The sequence below is a fragment of the Triticum dicoccoides genome, chromosome 6A (genome assembly GCF_002162155.2).
Source record: "Triticum dicoccoides isolate Atlit2015 ecotype Zavitan chromosome 6A, WEW_v2.0, whole genome shotgun sequence".
Classification (NCBI taxonomy): Eukaryota; Viridiplantae; Streptophyta; class Magnoliopsida; order Poales; family Poaceae; genus Triticum; species Triticum dicoccoides.
Genome location: NC_041390.1, coordinates 591,728,488 through 591,734,901, shown reverse-complemented (window position 1 = coordinate 591,734,901; position 6,414 = coordinate 591,728,488).

Here is a 6,414-nt window from a genome sequence, read left to right as displayed (position 1 = left end):
TCATGAAAATCATGGTGCTACTTTGAAGCACATGTGTGGAAAAAGGATAGTAACATTGCCCCTTCTCTCTTTTTCTCTCATTTTTTTGGGCCTCTCTTTTTTATGGCCTTTCTCTTCTCTTTTTTTTTCTTTTTTTTGAAGAACTTTACTCACATGGGACAGTGCTATAATAATGAAAATCATCATACTTTTGTTTACTTTACGACTCAAGAATTACAACTCGATACTTAGAACAAAATATGACTCTATGTGAATGCCTCCGGCGGTGTACCGGGATAATGAATCAAGAGTGACATGTATGAAAGCATTATGAAGGTGGCTTTGCCACAAATATGATGTCAACTACATGGTCATGCAAGGCAATATGACAATGATGGAGCGTGTCATAATAAACGGAATGGTGGAAAGTTGCATGGCTATATATCTTGGAATGGCTATGAAAATGCCATAGTAGGTAGGTATGGTGGTTGTTTCGAGGAAGATATAAGGAGGCTTATATGTGATAGAGCGTATCATATCACGGGGTTTGGATGCACTGACGAAGTTTGCACCAACTCTCGAGATGAGAAAGGGCAATTCACGATACCGAAGAGGCTAGCAATGATGGAAGGGTGAGAGTGTGTATAATCCATGGACTCAACATTAGTCATAAAAAACTCATATACTTATTGCAAAAATCTACAAGTCATCAAAACCAAGCACTATGTGCATGCTCCTATGGGGATAGATTGGTAGGAAAAGACCATCGCTCGTCCCCGACCGCCACTCATAAGAAAAGCAATCAAAGAACACCCCATGCTTCAAATTTGTTGCACAACTTTTACCATACGTGCATGCTACGGGACTTGCCAACTTCAACACAAGTATTTCTCAATTCCATAATTATTCAACTAGCACAACTCTAATATTACCACCTTTATATCTCAAAACAACTATCAAGAATCAAACTTCTCATAACATTTAATGCACCCTATATGAAAGTTTTTATTATACCCATCTTGGATGCCTATCATATTAGGACTAATTCCATAATAAAAGCAAATTGTCATGCCGTTCTAAAATACTCTCAAAATAATATAAGTGAAGCATGAGAGATCAATAATTTTTATAAAATAAAACCACCACCGTGCTATAAAAAGATATAAGTGAAGCACTAGAGCAAAATTATCTAGCTCAAAAGATATAAGTGAAGTATATAGAGTATTCTAATAAATTCCGATTCATGTGTGTCTCTCCCAAAAGGTGTGTACAGCAAGGATGATTGTGGTAAACTAAAAAGCAAACACTCAAATCATAAAAGACGCTCCAAGCAAAACACATATCCTGTGGTGAATAAAAATATAGCCTCAAGTAAAGTTACCAATAGATGAAGACGAAAGAGGGGATGCCTTCCGGGGCATCCCCAAGCTTAGGCTTTTGGTTGTCCTTGAATTTTACCTTGGGGTTCCTTGGGCATCCCCAAGCTTAGGATCTTGCCACTCCTTGTTCCGAAATCCATCAAATCTTTACCCAAAAACTTGAAAACTTCACAACACAAAACTCAACAGAAAATCTCATGAGCTCCGTTAGTATAAGAAAACAAACCACCACTTTTAAGGTACTATAATGAACTCATTCTTTATTTATATTGGTGTTAAACCTACTGTATTCCAACTTCTCTATGGTTCATACCCTCCGATACTAGGCATAGATTCATCAAAATAAGCAAACAACACACGAAAAATAGAATCTATCAAAAACAGAACAATCTGTAATAATATCTAGGTTTCGAATACTTATGTAACTCCAAAACTCCTGAGAAATTAGGACATCCTAAATAATTTTTATATTGACCTACTGCAGTTGGAATCAGTATTTTATCGCTCCCTGGTTAAAAATGAAAATTATTCTCGTGAGAGCATACTTCCTGTTTTTTCCAGCAAGATCAAATAACAATCATCCAAGAAGATCCTAAAGGCTTTACTTGGCACAAACACTAATTAAAACATAAAAAACACAATCATAATAGAGGATAGATGATTTATTTATTACTAAACATGAACAAAAAGCAAGGAACAAAAATAAAATTGGGTTGCCTCCCAACAAGCGCTATCGTTTAACGCCCTAGCTAGGCATAAAAGCAAGAATAGATCTAGGTATTGTCATCTTTGGTATGCAATCCATATGTGGCTCTCATAATATATTCATAAGGTAATTTAATTTTCTTTCTAGGAAAGTGTTCCATGCCTTTCCTTAACAGAAATTGGAATCCAATATTTCCTTTTTTCATGTCAATAATTGCACCAATCGTTCTAAGGAAATGTCTACAAAGAATAATAGGACATGTAGGATTGCAATCTATATCAAGAACAATGAAATCTATGGGCACATAATTCCTATTTGCAGCAATAAGAACATCATTAATCCTTCCCATAGGTTTCTTAATGGTGGAATCCTCGAGATGCAATTTTAAAGAACAATCATTAAATTCACGGAAACCTAGCACATCACACGAAGTTTTTGGAATCATGGAAACACTAGCACCCAAATCACATAAAGCATAGCATTAATGATCTTTAATCTTAACTTTAATTGTAGGTTCCCACTCATCATAAAGTTTTTTAGGAATAGAAACTTTTAGTTCAAGTTTTTCTTTATGAGATTGAATTAAAGCATCAATGATATGTTTAGTAAAAGCTTTGCTTTGATCATAAGCATGAGGAGAAAGAGTGATTATCATAATTAAATTCCTTAAAATCCAAAATAGTGGGTTCATTGCTATGTAAAGTTTTGACCTCTTCAATCCCACTTTTACCAATTTTTACATCAAGATCTAAAAACTCTGAATCATTGAGACGCCTTCTAACTAAAGTTGACCCATCTCTAGTCCCATCTTTATTAAGATTCATATTGGCAAAAAAAGATTTCATAGAAGACACACCAATAACTTTTAGATCTTCATCATTATTATCATGAAAGCTAGAAGAACACGCCTTCACAAAGCAATCCTTTTTAGCACGCATCCTAGCGGTTCTTTCTTTGCACTCATAAATGGAAATTCTCATGGCTTTGAGAGACTCATTGATATCATGCTTAGGTGGAATAGATCTAAGTTTCAAAGAATCAACATCAAGAGAAATTCTATCAACGTTCTCATCAATCTTAAGCAATTTTTCTTCAAGCAAAGCATTGAAATTATTTTGCGAATTGATAACCCACAAGTATAGGGGATCGCAACAGTTTTGCGGGTAGAGTATTCAACCCAAATTTATTGATTCGACACAAGGGGAGCCAAAGAATATTCTCAAGTATTAGCAGCTGAGTTGTCAATTCAACCACACCTGGAAACTTAATATCTGCAGCAAAGTGTTTAGTAGCAAAGTAATACGATAGTAGTGGCAACGGTGGTAAAAGGTAACGGTAGCAAAAGTAATTTTTTTGGTGTTTTATAGTGATGATAACAATAGCAACGGAAAAGTAAATAAGCGAAGAACAATATATGGAAAGCTCGTAGGCATTGGATCGGTGATGGAGAATTATGCCGAATGTGGTTCATCATGTAACCGTCATAACATAGGGTGACACAGAACTAGCTCCAATTCATCAATGTAATGTAGGCATGTATTCCGAATATAGTCATACGTGCTTATGGAAAAGAACTTGCATGACATCTTTTGTCCTACCCTCCGGTGGCAGCGGGGTCCTAGCGGAAACTAAGGGATATTAAGGCCTCCTTTTAATAGAGTACCGGACCAAAACATTAACACATGGTGAACACATGAACTCCTCAAACTATGGTCATCACCGGGAGTGGTCCTGATTATTGTCACTTCGGGGTTGCCGGATCATAACACATAGTAGGTGACTATAGACTTGCAAGATAGGATCAAGAACTCACATATATTCATGAAAACATAATAGGTTCAAATCTGAAATCATGGCACTCGGGCCCTAGTGACAAGCATTAAGCATAGCAAAGTCATAGCAACATCAATCTCAAAACATAGTGGATACTAGGGATCAAACCCTAACAAAACTAACTCGATTACATGATAAATCTCATCCAACCCATCACAGTCCAGCAAGCCTGCGATGGAATTACTCACGCACGGCGGTGAGCATCATGAAATTGGTGACGAAGGATTGTTGATGATGACGACGACGACGGATTCCCCTCTCCGGAGCCCCGAACGGACTCCAGATCAGCCCTCCCGAGAGAGTTTAGGGTTGGCGGTGGCTCCATATCGTAAAACGCGATGAATCCTTCTCTCTGGTTTTTTTCTCCCCAAAAGTGAATATATGGAGTCAGGGTTGAGGTCGGTGGAGTGTCAGGGGGCCCACGAGGCAGGGGCGCGCCCAGGGGGTAGGGCGCGCCCCCACCCTCATGGACAAGTGGAGCCCCCCTGACATGGATCTTCCTTCCATTATTTTTTATATATTCCAAAATGATTCTCCGTTGATTTTCAGGTCATTCCGAGAACTTTTATTTCTACACAAAAATAACACCATGGCAATTCTGCTGAAAACAACGTCAGTCTGGGTTAGTTCCATTCAAATCATGCAAGTTAGAGTCCAAAACAAGGGCAAGAGTGTTTGGAAAAGTAGATACGATGGAGACGTATCAACTCCCCCAAGCTTAAACCTTTGCTTGTCCTCAAGCAATTCAGTTGACAAACTGAAAGTGATAAAGAAAAACTTTTACAAACTTTGTTTGCTCTTGTAGTTGTAAATATGTAAAGCCAGCATTCAAGTTTTCAACAAATATTATGAACTAACCATATTTACAATATCATTTGGGTCTCATGTTTACTCATATCAATGGCATAATCAACTAGCGAGCAATAATAATAAATCTCGGATGACAACACTTTCTCAAAACAATCATGATATGATATAATAGTATGGTATCTCGCTAGCTCTTTCTGAGACCGCAAAACATAAATGCAGAGCACCTTTAAAGATCAAGGACTGACTAGACATTGTAATTCATGGTAAAAGAGATCAAGTGAAGTCATACTCAATGTAAACTAACAGTAATGAATGCAAATGACAGCGGTGCTCTCCAACTAGTGCTTTTTAATAAGAGGGTGATGACTCAACATAAAAGTAAATAGATATGCCCTTCGCAGAGGGAAGCAGGGATTTGTAGAGGTGCTAGAGCTCAGTTTTGAAATAGATATGAATAATATTTTGAGCGGTATACTTTCATTATCAACATAACAACCAAGAGATGGCGATATCTTCCATGCTACACACATTATAGGCGGTTCCCAAACAGAATGGTAAAGTTTATACTCCCCCTCCACCAACAAGCATCAATCCATGGTTTGCTCGAAACAATGAGTGCCTCCAACTAACAACAGTCCCGGGGGAGTTTTGTTTGCAATTATTTTGATTTGATTTGCATAAAGCATGGGACTGGGCATCCCGGTGACCAGCCATTTTCTCATGAGTGAGGAGCGGAGTCCACTCCTCTTGAGAATAACCCGCCTAACATGGAAGATACTGACAGCCCTAGTTGATACATGAGCTATTCGAGCATATTAAAATAGAATGTTTATTTGAAGGTTTAGAGTTTGGCACATACAAATTTACTTGGAACGGCAGGTAGATACCGTATATAGGTAGGTATGGTGGACTCATATGGAATAACTTTGGGGTTTATGGGATTGGATGCACAAGCAGTATTCCCGCTTAGTATAGGTGAAGGCTAGAAAAAGACTGGGAAGCGACCAGCTAGAGAGCGACAACAGTCATGAATATGCATTAAAATTAATCAACACCGAATGCAAGCATGAGTAGGATATAATGCACCATGAACATAAATATCGTAGAGGCTATGTTGATTTTGTTTCAACTACATACGTGAACATGTGCCAAGTCAAGCCACTTGAATCGTTCAAAAGAGGATACCACCCTATCATACCACATCACAACCATTTTAATAGCATGTTGGCACGCAAGGTAAACCATTATAAGCTCCTAGCTAATTAAGCATGGCATAAGCAACTATAATCTCTAATTGTCATTGCAAACATGTTTATTCATAATAGGCTGAATCAGGAATGATGAACTAATCATATTTACAAAAACAAGAGAGGTCGAGTTCATACCAACTTCTTCCATCTCAATCAGTCCATCATATATCGTCATAATTGCCTTTCACTTGCACGACCGAATGATGTGAATAATAGTAACAGTGCACGTGCATTGGACTAAGCTAGAATCTGCAAGCATTCAGTAAACAGGAGAAGACAAGGAAATATGGACTCTTGGTTAAATCAACAATAATGCATATAGGAGTCACTTCAACAATTTAATCATGGTCTTCTCCTATCGACCCCCAAAGAAAAGAAAAGAAACAAAACTATTTACACGGGAAAGCTCCCAACAAGCAAAAGAAGAACATGAAATCTTTTTGGGTTTTCTTTTTAA